This window comes from Phacochoerus africanus, chromosome 7 (genome assembly GCF_016906955.1).
Source record: "Phacochoerus africanus isolate WHEZ1 chromosome 7, ROS_Pafr_v1, whole genome shotgun sequence".
Lineage (NCBI taxonomy): Eukaryota > Metazoa > Chordata > Mammalia > Artiodactyla > Suidae > Phacochoerus > Phacochoerus africanus.
The window spans coordinates 103,117,292-103,135,735 of NC_062550.1; positions in this window are offsets into that span (position 1 = coordinate 103,117,292).

The following is an 18,444-nucleotide window of genomic DNA, read 5'->3' on the forward strand; positions in this document are numbered from 1 at the left end:
TAACAAATTAATAAAAAAATGAATCTAAATTTTGAATCAGAGAGGCTTACAATTTGAAGCAACCCATGCCTAGCCCTTTAGCCCTTTAAATTATTTTTTGAGATATATTCTGCAATATGAGTGAACACAATTTATAATTCTGGACATTTCTATACGCTTCTCAAGGTGTACACTCCATCATCAACCCTAAAGGCGTTCCCACATTCTTTAATAGGAATGTTTTTACACTAGCGGCCTGAGAAGTTAGCCACCCGCAGGAGGCATATAACAACCAACTTTTTTGTGTACATAAAGGTTTTAGCAATATTGGATTACGCATCATTCTCGAAATCAGAAACCACTAATCTGGTGGGAAAGAAGAGGATAACTTTTCGTTCTTGATTGAAATAATTGAAGCATTTACAGCATTGTCCTGTCCCGATAATGACTAAAGCTGGGAAACATTCATAATTTATGCAAAGTGTGATAGGAACAAATATGTTTGAATTATCAACTTATATATTTACAGTTTGACTAAGGATGAAATCTATACTTAGAGTTCTGATGACCAAATCTATATTTAGAGTTGTGTGCCACTTTTAAAAGAGCTATTAAAAAATGGAGAACCAGCTTAAATGTTCAATCTTGTGACACACCGCAGATGACAATTTTGAGTTTAGTTTCTGATGCTGTGAAAAGCGGACCAACTGCTTCAGGATTACAAATTGAAATAGGAATAAATAGTACTTTTAGGCCTTACTAAAAATGGCTCAGTTAACTGTGCTCATGTACATTTATTTCATTTAGATTTCATAGAAACAGAATTCTAAATAGAGTTTAGAATTAGGAACGGGAATGTATAAAGTAAAATACTGCTTAATTATTTATTCAAGGTCACACCACCATTTGGTTTCTAAGCTAGAAACAGAAACTCAATTTCCTAACACCACTCCAAGCTGCTATATGGATAACTCTAGAAATTCCATCTGTGAAATTTCAATCAAGACAGATATTTAAGCCCTTTTGAAAACTTTGCTTGCGCTGTAATTCCACATTTCAGACTGATTATTACATAGTAATCCATGCTGGGGTTTGGTGTTTTTATTTTTTTGGACAGTACATGCTGACACAGCTTTTTACTTCCCTCCGGAGTCACCACAACACACACATTCAAATAAAGTAATGCCGCAGCCTCCACTGAGTCTTCTGGGTTGACCAGTATAATCTCCTCTCTGCAAAATGATTTTTTTCTTTCTAACATTCCATATCTCTAACTTTGGATTTAGTAGAAAAGGACTGAATGATGAAAAAAGCATTTAAAACAATATGAAATGTTTATGTGGAATTTAATCACATTTATGCTACTTACACCTCTGTGACATTGCAAAATAACTTACTGCCTATGGCTCCGAGTTGACCTATCTGTAAAATGAGCATGATAATATATGTTCATAACTTATTTTCTAAAATCTTTGGGTCCAGTGTATTTCAAATTCAGAATGTTTTGGATTTTAGATGGTAACTCAATACAAACACTGTACATTTATGTAAAAGTCACAGCAGGGTCTCAAGCAGTACATTAAAATATGAAAATTGCCACAGCAAAATGAATATTCAAACTAAGAGATAATTCAAGAATATAAATAGCCTCATGTAAATTCAGGTCAGATTTCTGCCTGTGTGGGGGAAAAAGAAAAGCTTTTCTGAGACGTTAGCTTTTTAAAATTGTAGGTAAAATATCATGGACTTGAAATAATATGCAAATCATAAGGTAATTTAAATGGATGAATACGTTATTTCATGCAGAGCAATTAGACTGGTAACTAACATACAGTAAGTTACCTAATTATTTTATATATATATATATATATATATAATATATATGTATGCCATGCCCATGGCATGTGGAGGTTCCCTGGCCAGGGGTTGAACCCACACCAGCAGTGGCAATGCCAGATTCATAACCACTATGCCACCAGGGAACTCCTAATTATTGTTTAAATTTTTTGTATTTCTTTTTTTCTTTGAGATGTTACACACTGATGAAATCAACTTGTTCGAAATAAAATATGGTCAGTTGCCCAACACTATTCCAAGATCTTTACATACATAATCTCATTTAATCCCCTTAACAATCCTCTGATAAATACTATTATTGTTGCCATTTTCTACTGAGGAAATTATCATTCTTTGTAATATAATCCCCTAATTAAATTTAATGAATTAATTGATGTGCAAGCCCAGCTTTATATATGTCATGCAAAGAATTGCATTCACCCATATTAAATTCATCAAATTTTGCTCTATGTGAAAAAAAAAATTCAAAATTGCATTTCAGTTGATTCAAGCATGTTGTTTCCAAATAGTGATGATATCCATTACTTATTCGATGAAAGTTTCTTTTAATTCAATGACACATTTTACAATTACAAAGATGAAGAAAAGATATTCAAAAGTGATCAAACTCACATATAATGTATTTCCTCAAAAATTAGAGTTAAAGAATAACTATATTTATCTTTTCTTATTTTTCAATATGAAATTTATACATAAAAGATTTCCTTCAGCTATCTGGTAGCCAACAAATTTTTGTACAGGAGTAATTCTGCTAAATAATAACCCAAGTAGCAGTATATTTTAAAAATCTGTATGTAAATAAATATTTTCTCCTAAATATTAGAATCAGATGAAAATGCAGCTTTTTTATAAAGGAAAATTGTGTAAAGTCATGAACTACTAAGGCATGGGTATACATCTTCCAAGCACAAACTTTTATTTTCCAGTTACCATACCACCAACATATTTTTACATCATTATTTGATAAATCAATATATTAATGATTTAGAGTTGAATAATATTTAATATGATGTTGAGCCATAATCTGCTAGTTGCAAATGATTGACTTTTAGATTATGATTATCCTAAAAATAAACATATAATGAAATTTGTGTATATAAATCTTTAAACTTTTGAATAAGATTTCCTCTACAGATTTCTGTCTTATACAAAACATCTCTACAAATATTTGTTTCTATCATATTTCATATTAAACTAAGTATTTTGGAAACTTTAGCATTTAACTATCAACATAAATATGTATCAGGTGGATGGTGCAAAATATTCTCTTTCATGCTTTTAAAAAATCTCTTTTAGATGACATATTCTATTTCAGTAGAAATAAAATGTAGGAAAATAGTACTGAATATCTTCCAGATCTGAGAAAGAAACTATGTTTATTTTTTCCAACACCTTCTTACACACAGGTTTACTGAAAGATAAAAGTTCGTAATTATGTTACCATAAAGCTATAACAATTATCATCATTTTTAAAGAAAGGGTATTTTATTTTAATTAATTTGAAATGGTAGTTGGCACAAATGGGAGATAGAAAAAAAATCAATTCATGCAACTGACTCCAAAAATCATGAAAAAATAGGCTCCGAAAAATATGAAGCTCCAAATCTGTGCTCAGATGACATACTATACGTAGAAAATACTAAAGATGCCACCAGAAAACTACTAAAGCTCATCAATGAATTTGGTAAGTTGACACATACAAAATTAACATACAGAAATCTGTTGCATTTGTATACACTACCAACAAAATATCAAAAAGAGAAATTAAGGAAACAATCCCATTTACCATATCAAAAAGAGTAAAATACCTAGGAATAAAACTATCTGAGGCTGCAAAAGACATGTATTCCAAAAATCATTAACACACTGATAAAAAAAAATTGAAGACGACAAACAAACAGATGGAAAGATATACCACGTTCTCGACTGGAAGACTCACTATGGCTAAAACGACCATAATATCCAAGGCAACCTGCAGATTCAGTGCAATCCCTATCAAATTACCAATGGCGTTTCTCACAGAAATAGAAAATTTTTTTAAATTTTATGGAAAGATGAAAGGCCCCAAATAGCCAAAACAATCTTCAGAAAGAACAATGGAGCTGGAAAAATTAGGCTCCCTAACTTCAGAATATACTACAAAAGCAACAGTAATCCTAAGTAGACATTTCTCCAAAGAAGACATATGGATGGCCAACGGGCACATGAAAAATGCTCAACATCACTAATATCAGAGAAATGCAAATCAGAACTACAATGAGGTACTACCTCACACTGCTCAGAACGGCCATCATTAACAGGTCAACAAATGCTGGAGAGGGTGTGGACAAAAGGGTACCCTCCTTCACTGTTGGTGGGAATGTAAATTGGTACAACAACTATGGAAAGCAATGTGGTGGTACCTCAGACAACTAAATATAGAACTACCATATGATTCAGCAGTCCCACTCCTGGGCATATATCTGGACAAAATATTCATTCAAAAAGATACATGCACCCTTATGTTCACCATAGCGCTATTCACTATAGCTAAGACCTGGAAACAACCTAAATGTCCACTGACAGATGATGGTAAGATGTGGTACATATGGATGTATTCCTACTACTCAGCCATAAAAAAGACAAATTAATGCCATTTGCAGCAACATGCATGGAACCAGAGATTCTCATACTAAGTGAAGTAAGCCAGAAAGAGAAAGACAGATATCATATCATTTATTTGTGGCATCTAAAATACAATACTGATGATCCTATCTATAAAACAGAAATAAATCACAGCCAAGGAGAGCAGACTTGTGGTTCTGGGGGGAGGGGGGGAGCGGGAGTGGGATGGACGTGGAGTTTGGGGGTTTTGGATGCAAACTGTTACATTTGGAATGGTTGTGCAGTGGGGCCCTCCTGTACAGCACAGGGAGCTGTGTGTGATTGGGTCATTTTGCTGTACAACAGCAACTGAAGAACTTTTTAAATCAACTATACTTCAATAAAATAAAAAGAGGGTGGCACTACTATAAAAACAGAAATACAGACCAATGGAACAAGATAGAAAGCCCACAAATAAACCCACACACCTATAGTCAATTAATATAGAACAAAGGAGGCAAGAACATACAATTAGGAAAAGAAAATCTCTTAAATAAATTGTTCTGGGACAACTGAACAGCTACAGGTAAAAAAGTGAAATTAGAACATTCTCTGATACCATACACAAAAATAAACTCAAAACAGATTAAAGCTCTAAATGTAAGACTGCATACCATAAAGCTTCTAGAGGAAAACATAGGCAGAACACTCTTTGACAAAAATTGCAGCAATATTTTTGGATGCATTCCTTAGGGTAATGGAAAAAAAAAAGAAAAACTTTAAAAATGTGACCCAGTTGGACTTAAAAACTTTTGCACAGCAAAGGAAACCATCAACAAAAAGAAAAGACAACTTAAAAATCAGAGAAAATATTTGCAAACAATGTGACCAATAAGGGATTAATTTCTAAAATATACAAAGAGTTCATAGAGCTCAATATTAAAAAAAAAAACAATTAAAAAAAGTGGGTAAAGACCTAGAGAGACATTCCTCCGGAAAAGACATACAGATGGCCAAAGGCATATGAAGAGATACTCAGTATTACAAATCAGAGAAATGCAAATCAAAACTACATTGAGGTATTACCTTTCTTGGGTCAGAATGGCCATCATCAAAATGTCCACACACAATAAGTATTGGAAAGGATGTAGAGAAAAGGAAACTCTCCTACACCATTGACTGAAATATAAACTGATGCAGCCACTATGGAGAACAGCATGGAGTTTCATTAAAAAAACTGAAAATAGAGTTACCACATGATCCAGCAATTCCACTCCTGTGCATATATCTAAAGAAAATATACATGTACGCCAATATTCATGGCAGCATTATCTACAATAGCCAAGACATAGAAGCAACCGAAATGTCCATTGACAGGAATGGACAAACAAGTTTTAGTGTATACATAATTCAATGGAATATTACTCAGCCATAAAAATAATGAAATAATGCCATTTATAGCAACATGGATGGACCTAGAGATTATCACATTAAGTGAAATAAGTCAGACAGAGAAAGGCAAATATAATGATATCACTTACATGTGGAAACTAAAAAAAAAATACAAATAAAATTATTTACAAAATAGAAACAGATTCAATAAAAACAAACTTATGGTTACCAAAGGGGAAAGGGAGGAGGGATAAATTAGGAGCTGGAATTAACGTTACATAAAATGTATAATCAATAAGGACCTACTTAAGCCTACTTTCTTAAGCCTGATTTGTTTTTCCTCCTGTGCATATGATCAACGCAATGATTAATTTCAGAATAACAGAAAATCCAACTATCATCCCGAGATTCAGTGAATCCTTTTCTTGGAACACTTAACATTTGTTCTTTATTTCTAATAGATATGTCCTCTTTGAGCCAAAGCTAAAGAATTACTAAAGGCTACCTGGCCTGAAGAATCTGTTATGGACTAAGTAAGATCCATGACTTCAGCTTACATTTAATTTGCAAGCAATGTAGGAATCCACGCTTTATATCATAAATGTTACTACAACACAGGGAGGTGGCCAATGGTTATGTTTACCTCATATTTTGTAGTTAATATGGTTATATATCATTCCATATTATATTATAGTCAATATGAAATAAATAGGCAATAGAGCATAGGTAGGGAGAACTGTGGACATGTTTCACCCTGATAATTTAGAGCTAATGAATGGTGCAATAGTTGAGACAGGGAGACCTTTAGATACGTGGGCCCTCTTCATCGCATGTAATGCAGTTGAACATGCCTCCAGTAGTGCTGATCAAAATAAAGAACCAAGTCTAAGCATTCTCTGAATTGTGCCAAAATTTATAGTTCCCAGGTGGTAATACAGATTAGATTGGTCCTTTTTTTTTTTTTTTTGGTCTTTTTGTCTTTTCTAGGGCCACTCCCGCAGCATATGGGGATTCCCAGGCTAGAGGTCTATGCCAGAGCCACAGCAACACATGATTCAAGTTTTGTCTTCGATCTACACCACAGCACATGGCAGCACCCACTGGGAAAGGCCAGGGATCGAACCTTAAACCTCATAGTTCCTATTTGTTAACCACTGAGGCACGACTGGAACTCCTAGATTGGCCTTTAATATAAGGCATTTTGTCTTCTGAGATGAGAACATAAAATTTGCATTATCTAAAGTCACAGCATGAGACTGCTTAAACTCTGCAGCTGGATGTTTATAGCTGCTTCTCCCCTAAGTCTCTTTGTAGTGCTGTAATTGGATGTACTACATACTAAAATTCACATCTTTTTTGCTGATATGACATTAACGCATGTTCTCAGGTTAAGTGTTAACACTGTGATAATACAAATAATACAAAAATATAAAGGGCTCTGCTATTTCCATGTTTTCCTTTTGCTTTGAATGAAAGCAAATGTACTTCTCATTATGACAATGGATTTCTCCATGACCTACTTCCTTATTTCTTTCATGTCCTCTCCTGCTGCTCCTGTACATGCAATTAATGTTGTACTAAACTTCTGGTTCTGTAAGAAATGAACCATGAAGCCACACTAGGTAGGAACAATGTTGTGGGGAAGCAAAAATATTTTAGATGTAATTTTAGGAGGACTTGGCATTTAATTAATTCAAAGTGGGATCTAATAGAAAGTAGCCAATTTGGATGACTTACAAATTGGTATTTTGCGTGACATGGTAAAATGAAGTCCTAAGGGTGGGGGCCGGGGGGGGGGGAAGAACTTGAAAATGACATCATATCATATCCTGTGGTTTCCCTCCACCCTGCCTGTACTTGTGTAATAGTTTCATTTATGAACCTCTTCTGCAGTTTATGTCATCTGTTTCCCATCAGGGCCTTGACTGGTACAATAACTGGTACCTAAGGTGGCCTCAGGAAGCAGACCTTCACATTTGGGAAATGGGTTGCTCACATATTTTAGGAGAGCTGTGGAGAAGTGGACATGGGTAATCCAGGCACTGACATTATGAGCACTCAATTGATCACCGATGTTAGCATGTGATGACGTATGTTGCATTGGGAATGCAAGTGAGTGTAGAATTCAGCTGCTATGGCAAAAACAGTGACCATAAAATTTGTGGTGTCCCCTGGCTCCTTCTGATGACCCTAGAGAGTGTATATGTGGAAAATGAGCAATTGAAAACCAAAAATCTGGCATGGATCATTAGAAAGCTTACAAAGAAGTCTTGAAAGTGTCTCTTATTTCCTGCGGCCAGAGGGAAGACATGGATGAGAACCAAATCTCGAGTTACTTGTGAAGATTTCAGAGTTCTTACTCAAATTCTCAAGCCCACCAGGTCTCTTACACTGAGAGAGGACTACTGGTGGCAGAAAGGGTAGAGTTTTAAACTATAAGAAAGGGACATTTGAGCAATATGGGTGAAGCTGGGAACTTTGATGCTCTCCCCAGTTCACACAAATATAGTCAATTCACTCAAATATAAAATGCAGAGAAGAAAAAAAAAAAAAAACGCTTTTCTTTATAAAGGCTTTTTAAAGACTGCACTTGCCTCACAGACTAATTCCCCTCACAACACACCCACGCTGGCTTCTGGACCTAGCACAGATGAAAAGGACAAAGACTGCTCTAAGGGGAGACAGCCCACACACCTGAAGGATTTTAGGACCTCTCCAATCTCAATTAGCAAGAAATTAGAGAATGTGCGGGGAAGTGGGTTTTAAGGGATAAGACCAAGGAAGATAAAAGATAAGGCTTAATAGGGCTGAATTCATTGTCATGGATGCATTCACCCAGACTATGAAATTTAATATATTAGCTTAGGCATGTGAAAAGTCATTAAAAACCTGATGAGTTGGCTAACTGAAGCCTAGACTCATCAAAAAACCACATTTTATAATGTGGAAATGCCTGACATTCCCTGGTATATTCTTTTTTAAAAATTACTCAATGAATTTGTTACATTTATAGTTGTACAATGATCATCACAACCCAATTTTATAGCATTTCTATCCCAAACCCCCAGTGCATCCCCCACCCCCCAAACTGTCTCCTTTGGAAACCATACGTTTTTCAAAGTCTGAGTCAACATCTGTTCCGCAAAGAAGTTCACTGTGTCCTTTTTTTCAGATTCCACATGTCAGCGATAGCAATGTCCATGGACAGAGGGGTGGATGAAGATGTGGTCCATATACACAACGGAATATTACGCAGCCATTAAAAGGAATGAAATAATGGTATTTTTAGCAACATGGATGCACCGAGAAATTATCATGCTAAGTGAAGTCAGTCAGCCAATGAAACACCAATATCCCCACCTTCCCTAAAGGAAGACATTCAAAGGCTCAAAAAGGTAGCAACATTGGAATGAAACTGTTCAGTCCCTTCCTACCATATTTCAAGAGAGATGCTTAAGAATGCTTCCTTCATCAAAGCTCTAAGAAACATATTATTGAGGACGACTCCTGCCTGATAGGTGTGTTAATTTTGTTAACTGGTTGCTCAACACAACTACCTTAAAAATTAATTATCTCAAATTGCGACTAAAATAATTCCTCTTTCCTCAACTTCCTATCTATGTGAAGCAGGAATTCCTTTATACACTTCACATTGCAAAAAATTGGATGCAGAAGCGTATATGAGATCCCAACTGTCTTCTATTAAGTTTGAAAACAATAAAGATATTTGCAAAAAATATAAAGAAATGCCATTTTCTTACTATGTATTTATTTTAGAGAAGTTATTTTCACAAATTGCATTACTGAAGTTAATGTGTAAGTCTCTCTGATTTAATTTTAAATACACACATATTTTGAAATTGTGTGGTTTTAATTTAACAATAAAACTGTGATGTATATGTCTCTATATAGTAAAAGAGTTCTTTGCTTAATCAATTATAAGAGTTTAAAGGAAAGGGACTATGAGTCTTAAAAAAAGTTTGAGAACCAGTGCTTCAGATCATTCTTCTCCCAGAGAGTCAAATAGCTTCCTCTCTCAATCTTCCTTAGGTCTTTATTAAAAATCACCTACAATGATTATCAGATGTAAAATTGCTATCTTTTTCCTCCAAACATATATTCCCTCTCCTCCTTCTTTGCTTTAAAAAAATTATCATTAACTTACAAGTATCTTCTATTTTATTTCCTATGTGTCTCTTCAGGGGACTATGTTTCCTCAAGGCAGGGAACCTCTTACCACTGTATCTCTAATGTCTAGAAGAGAGCCTCGTGCATGGTCAACGTTTAGTAAGTATTTCAAATGCGTACTATCTTTTGAATAAATACTTTGCTGAATGAATCAGTGAATTTCAGTTATTATTTCCATAGATAGACCTCTCTGACTGCCCTCGTTAGCTACAGCACGGTTTCCAGGTTTGTGCCACAAACATATCAGAGCATATTTTTTTAAAGGCTGAGAATATTGTCATAAAATATCAAGCAAACGCCTGTAAAAATATATTCAATTAATTAATGAGGTGACTGGCAGGAAGGCTAAGCTTGTTCACAGGAACAGATGTTGTATTGTCATTGGAAAATACTGAATAAGCTTTCTGGTTAGATACAAAACTAGTTAATACTCTATATAGCAATAAACCCGTAATTGGAGGAATCGTATTTTCTACTGAAAGAAAACAGCAGACAGACGTACACAAGTTAACTTGTAATATCTGGTCTTTAGTTGATAGGAGATAATGACTTAAACAAACAGTAGAATTATTTATTACCCTGAATAAAGAATAAGCTATTCTTTGGATTTCTCTGTCAAACATTCCCATATGACATTGAAAGGATATATTGCTCTCTCATCATCTTACCTCCAAATTTTAGATAGTTTTTCTCAAACATCATCCTTTTATGATCCTAAGTACTCTCTTAAAGACTATGACTAACCACAACAATGGTTGGTGTCATTTTATTTTGATGTGATTACTTATAGAGGCTCACTGAGAAGTGCTAATAATGCAAGGCTCATAGAAAATTTAGGCTCGAAAATTAGCTTTTGTCTAGAAATCTCATAAAGAATATAGGATTCAACTGTTAAAATCTTCTTTATTTGCTCTTTTACTTCAAATCTAGAAAACCAAGCACAAAAATCTCTTTATAGGAGGTTTGAATAGATACGTCATCAGAAAAGACACAGAGACAGCAATAGGTACCTGAAAAGACGCCCAGTTTAATTAGTCATTAGGCAAATTAAAATCACACCTATTAGAATGGCTAAAATCCAAAAGGGAAAATGCCAAGGGCTGATGAAGAAAGATGTGGAGAAATTGGAACACACTGTCAAAAAACTTGAAAGGAGAGTTCCCATGGGGGCTCAGTGGAAACCAATCTGACTAGTATCCATGAGGATGCAGGTTCCTCCCTGGTCTGGCTCAGTGGGTTAAGGATATGGTGTTGCCTTGAGCTGTGATGTAGGTGGAAGATGCGGCTCGGATCCCGCGTTGCTGTGGCTCTGGCCTTGGCTGGCGGATACACCTCCGATTTGACCCCTAGCCTGGGAACCTTCATATGCCGCCAGGGCAGCTCTTAAAAAAAAAACAAAAACAAAACCAAAAATAAACCAAAACATGAAACACCTGAGATCTTTACCCTTCTTGAAAGCTAACAAATTAGCTTTCCACATTTTGTAGCTGCTGGGAGAAGACACAAGGCCCCTGACTCTGAGATAAAGGACAGTTTTAATACTTAAAACAGTAGCAGCAGCCAGAGAATTATTTTCATGCACGAGGTCTCCATGTCCTAAATGTCTAATGCCAGGTATATGCTGTGGGTGCAGTGGTTTGTTGTTTGTTTGTTTTTGCTGTTTACGGCTGCAACCGGGGCAATTGGAAGTTCCCGGGCTAGGAGTCGAATCAGAGCTACAACTGCCAGCCTACACCACAGCCACAGCAATGCAGGATCTGAGGCGCATTTGCAACCTACACCACCACTCACCACCAGATCCCAGATCCACTCATTGAGGCCGGGGATCGAACCCACATCCTCATGGATAATAGCTGGATTCATTTCCACTGCACCACAATGAGAGCTGCAGCAGTGGGTTTTTATCGCAGCTGAAGAGCCCTAGGCTTAGGGAATCTCAGTCTTCTGAATCTGTCCTGCTGACCTTGGCCCCAGGGGGAGATACTTATCTCTATTGCACTGGGTCCTAAGCAAATGTGTTCTTGGCTTTTTCAGGGCTTTTCTCCCTAAAAAGATACTTAAAAAGAGGTAGGTGGAGACAAATAATCAGTTAAATCCCTGCTCAAAAAACGTCTAGGAGCATGAAAGGCACGTGAACACTGTCTCCTAGTCCCGTCAAACATTGCTGATGAGGATGCGAAGTTGTACAGATATTTTGGAAACATTTGGCAGCTTTTTAAAAAGTTAAACATACACTTACCATACAATGTGGTGAGTCTATTCCAAGGTATCCACTTAAAAACAAACAAACAAAACTCCCCGCAAGCACACCATTGTGTCTACAGTTGCAGGTTTTAAACTTTCTTCTGCGCTGCCCCTTTGCCGTCTTACCTCGTTCAGGCTCGTCTGGCTGCGGCGCGCAGAAGATTCCAGCTACTGCCTCAGCACCAGGTTTAAGGCACTTATCCTGTTGATGGGTCTCAATCCGCCTCTGCTTCAGAATCATCTGAAGAGTTTTTAACACACACGAGCAGAGGAGAAGCACCCCTGGATGCTAAGATTTCGATTCACCCAGCGGAGCACACTACTCTTTTGTTTGTGTCTTCCCCAGTCGATTCTAACGCACAGCCAAAGTTGAGGAGAAAAGTACCGCACTACTTTTCTAGAAACATTTTGAAGCTATTTGGGAAGTCATTACTGCTGGCACCTGTGGTCACAGCGAGCTTCCAGTGCAATTCGTGGAAAGCAATTGAGGAGGTTTTCTCTCCCTAATCAGCAGAGTTGTTCTCAGCATGGAGCCGGGAGGTGGTGGTTCAACACCCCTTAGGGAGTTTTCTCAAATAGGCGTGCTTGGCTTGTCATCCTCATCCTTGCTCTACTTCATCTTGAAAATTCCCCTGCCCTTCTCACCTCTGCCTCCCAGACATCATGGACACACAGTGCTGGGTGGTTAGAATTCCTTTTACTTTTTTTCTGGGGGCGGGGGAAGGGGGAGAAAAACATAGAGGAATTAAGACAGAGCCGATAATTTAAATATGTAAAAAGTATAACTTTCGTCCTGCAAGATAAACATGAATACTTCATATTAATTCTTTCTTAAATTTTATCTTCTTTAACTTTTCAAGTTATGAGTGTATTGATAATTTTTTTTTTTTTTTAAGGACTGCACATGCAGCATATGGAAGGTCCTAGGCTAAGAGGTGAATTGGAGCCCAGCTGCAGTTGCCACAGCAAGGCAGGATCCAAGCCACATCTGCGACCTGCACCACGGCTCACAGCAACACCAGATCCATAACCCACTGAGTGAGGCCAAGGATTGAACCCGCAACCTCATGGATACTAATTGGATTTGTTTCCACTGAGCCTCAATGGGAACTCCCTGATAATCATTTTTAAATAATAAAAAATTTAGAGATGTATAAAGGAAAGGTTAATATTTGCCACCACCCTCTTTATTCCTAGCACTATGTAGCTGCTATAAAGGGGCTAGTTCTTTCTCTTCCACATGTCTTTTATGCTCACACAAACATTAAAAAAAAGTCATAGAGACTTTTGTTGTTACTGCTTTTCTTAAATTCATCTTAATGATTCACTATGATCAATACATATTTCTTTCATGTATATATATTCTTTTAAATAATTGCATAATAGAGTGACTGTACAAAATGTATTAATATACTTTATCTTTGATAGAAATTTGAATGGTCCCTGGTTTTTATCATTACAAATATATTACATTAAATGTCACTATCTCCATGGTCTTAGATGTTGGTACCTTGGTACTTTTATTTTTATTGGATAGACTCCCCCAAATGGGATTATTTCATCAAAAGGGGTGTGTGTGTGTGTGTGTTTGCGTATGTATGTGTATTTGATTTATAGATATTGCCAAATATTTTTAAAAGATTGCAGCAGCTTGTGCTGTAGATTACTGTATGTTAAAATTGTGCTAATTAGCACAAAACTCAAGATAAGTATCTTGGTAATGACCTGTAGCCCGCTCTGTGTATCTCCTTTTTCTCTTTATTATGTACGTCTCAGGTGTACAGCATCATAGATCAGCATATGCATACCTTACAGAGAGACCACCGCCACCAAGTCTCGTTACCATCCATCACCACGTGCTGACATCCTTTGCTCATCTCCAGTTCTCACCAGCCCCCTTTCCCTATGGTAACCATTAGCCTTTTCTCTGTATCTGTGAGTTTCTGTTTTAATTTTTTTTTAAAGATTCTGCATATGAATAATATTCCACATCAATTGTATTTGTCTTTCTCCGACTTATTTCCTTTAGCAAAATGCCCTCTAGATCCATCCCTGGGGTTGAAAATGGCAGAATTTCTTTCTTTCTTATGACTAAGGCGTATTAGATTGTATATATATGACATCTTCTTTATTCATTCGTCCGTGGACACTTGAGTTGTTTTCTTATTTTGGCTATTGTAAATGATGCTGCAATGAACATAAGGGGTTTGTATCTATTGACATGAATGGTTTTGCGTTCTTTGAATAAATAGCCAGAAGCAAAAGAGCTGGGTTGTAGGGTAGTTCTGTTCTTAGTTTTCGAGGAATCTCCACATTGTTTTCCACTGTGGCTGCAACAACTTACATTCCCACCAAAGATGTACGAGGGTTCCCTTTTCTCCGCATCCTCTCTTCACATTTATTATTCCTCATCTTTTCAACAAGTTATTCTAACAGGTATGAAGTTGCATTTCCATTTCCTTTTTTATTTTCCTTGGCTAATAAGTAGGATGAGCAGCTTTTTGTATGCTTATTGACTACTGGGTTTATTCTTTTATGAATTTCCTTAGTATAAAACTTTGCTTATTTTTGTATTAGGTTCTTTCTCTTTTTCGTACCAGTTTATAAATTAGGGAATGTGTTTTAGGGAATGTGTGTGTTTACCTACCATATCTGTTGCCGTATTTGCCTCCAATCACTTGGATTTTATTTATGTTTTCCTCTTTTGGCAATGTATGTGTACTTAACTATGACTACTTTTTCTCGAATGGCTTTCAAATCTCCTGTCTTGTTGAGGAAGATTTTTCCCATCTAGAGATAAGAAATTCTCAAAAATGTTATTCTAGTGTTTATATGGCCTTAGAATTTATATTTAAAGTTTCAAAATTTCATCTGGAATTTACCTTTTATAGAGTATGAGGAGAGATTTGTTTTCTTCCAGAAATGTGACTAATTATGTCAGCATACATGTTATCAAATTCCTCATGACCGCTTGATTAGATTATCATGTCTACCATTTATTAAATTCCTAATATACTTTTTTAGACTCTCTACTCTCTGCATTTTTTGTTTTTTCTTGGGCCCGCCTGTTTTGATTGCTGTGATCTCTGTATTCTTTCAATATTCACTTCTTATGACACTGAACTGTAATTTAAGTCTGAAAGGGGACAAATATGCTTATTTTTATTTGATTTATTATAGTTGAAATCATTATTTAACATTTAAATTGTTTCTATTTTTTTCTATGCTAGATTCCGTATAAAAATATGAATACTTTTTTTACTTTTTTTATTACTCAAATGAATTTATCACATCTGTAGTCATATAATGACCATAACAATCCAATTTAACGGATTTCCAAAAATATGAAAACCTTTTTAAACTACGTCTTAGAGCCAGCAGAGGGAGTACAGGAACTGTTTTGCTAGTGAGGAATTAAAAATCATTGAAACTTGTATTCTTTTACTGATTTAGGGGATAAGTTTAAGAATTGAAAATATTGAATCAAATATCTTTATTAGTAGAAGTTTATGCCTACATAATCAAAACTGGCCTAAATATTTATAGGCCCTCCATAAATCACATCATTTAGAAAATAAATTCTCTTTCGAACAGGGATAATTTTCAGCATAAATTTATATATACAATGCAGATAACATATAGCTGAAATAATGTATAGAGTATGGTAAATGTAATGCCAACTTATTTTTGAAAGTCAAACTCAGCAAACATTCAGAGAAAATGACTATAGAATAGTTAATACATTTTATTGTTTTGTCATTTATTTTGAATTACCTGAACACACTTCTCTAATTCTAGAATGTACACATGAAAGTTGAATGAATACGGCTTCTAAACATTTTTGATGTGTTTATTTCTTTAAAGTGTAAGAAATTAGAAAACACTACAAACACATAAGATGAAAGAGGGTTGCTAAGAAGGAAATTATAAATGGGCTAATTTATCTTGGACATTTTGAAAAAGCTGTGTTATTCCAATGGAAGTTTCTGTCTGCAGGCTGCTGCTCTTTGATATTTATAAATATCAGGATGATAGAGATGGCTATGAAGTAGAAAATGCTTCACTGAACCTCTCAGTAGCAGTAATTCAATCAAACAAAGGTTACAAAAGCCCCGTGGGCCACTTGTTATGTGAATAGCAGAGGGAGACCTGATTTTGTTTGTATCAAATATTTTTTAAGCCAGGAAGCTGGGTGTTACATTTAACGCTCTATCAGGGTAACTCTGTTACTCTGACTTTGATATACCCACTTCATTTTTGCTCCACATTTTCGTCTGTTTGTTGTCAGTATATATTATGTGCCTGTGTAATATATATATTTTATATTATATAAAACACATGCACAAAATGTATACACAGTATATATATTACATATGTACACATATTACATATATATTACACATATACCTGTACACACATATCCACATAAACATGTTTTACACAAGATATTAAAGTAAAAATAAAATTAAATATTTAAAAGTACAATGTTATAATAATTTTAAGATTTATTCTAAAACCGATATTTCTTGGAGTTCCTGTCATGGCGCAGCAGAAATGAATCCGACTAGGACCATGCGGTTATGGGTTCGATCCCTGGCCTCACTCAGTGGGTTAAATCCGGCGTTGCCTTGAGCTGTGGTCTAAGTCACAGACACGGCTCGGATCTGGTGTTGCTGTGGCTCTGGCGTAGGCCAGTGGCGACAGTTCTGACTGGACCCCAGCCTGAAGCTCCATATGCCACAGGTGCGGCCCTAAAAAGACAAAAAAAAAAAAAAAAAGAAAAGAAAAAAAATTGGGGGAATTCATTGCTTGTCTGTATTCCCAGTGGTGTCTAATCCGATGTAATTTTCAGACAAATGATATTTATCAAGAGGTTTAAAAAAAAATCCATGCACATTACTGGGTAATTGCTTGGTAATTCCATTGCTAGAAATTTATACTAAGGGCATATTCAGAAATTGACCTTCTACAATGATTTTTCCCTTTGCCTGGAACTCTTTCTGGGATAATTGTGTGGATCATCCTTTACTGCCTTCTCATCCATCATAACTAGTCAATAAGGGCTTCCCTAACCAATCTACTTAAATCATAAACCGTAAATCCTATCTTTCCATCCCCAATTCTCCACAGTCTGCTCTTTTTCTTTATTCCATTGCAAATAACATCTTCCAATACACGCTACAACTTATGTGATGATCATGTTTGCTCATGAGAAACTCAACAAGGAAAGAAATCTTTGTCATATTCCCTGATGACTTGGTCCTCCATTATCTGGAAGACTATCTGGCATATAGCAAGTGTTTAATAAATATCTGTTGAATGAATAAGTGAATGTCAAGGATGTTCATTCTAGTGTTATTTATAATAGCCAAAGTAAAAAAGGGGAAATTTTCCTCTGTATTTGGGAATAGTTAAATAAATCACCGTCTATCTATATGTGTATTAGTTTGCTAGGGCTGTTGAAACAGATTATTGCCAACTGGGTAGTTTAAAACAACAGAAATTTAGGAGTTCCCTAGTAGCTCACCAGGCTAGAGATCTGGTGTTGCCACTGCTCTGGCCTAGGTTACTGCTACAGTGAGGGTTCAGTCCCTGGTCTGGGAATTTTCTCAGGTTGTGGGCCTGGCCAAATTTTTCTTTTAAACCAACAGAAACTCATTCTCTCACAGTCCTAGAGGCCAGGGGTCTGAAATCAAGGTGTTGGCAGGATTCGTTCTTCTGGACACTCTGAAGGAAGCTCTGGTCCATGCCTCCTAACGTGTATCTGCTGGCAGTCCTTGGTCCATCCCTATGCCTCAATTTCACATTACCTCTCTGTGGCTCCTCTCCTGCTCTCTCATAAAGACACTCCTCATTGGATTTAGGGCTCACCATAATCGATGATGATTTCATCTCAAAATCCTTACATGCCTCTTCAAGAAATCTTTGCCCAAATAAGTTCACATTCATAGAGCTGAGAGGATATAGCTTTTCCTTGGGGGTGTGCGTACCATTCAACCCACTCTAATACACTACATTGCTAGAACGCTGTTAAGAATCTTAGTTTGGTTAATATTCAAAATCTTGAGATTGTTTATATGTAATGTATACTTAATAAATGATGCAAATTGTCTAAATATATGTTATCTATTTGTGCATAGGTATATGGCTACAGACACACACACTAAGTAAATAATCCTAATTTTATTTGTATTTGTGAAT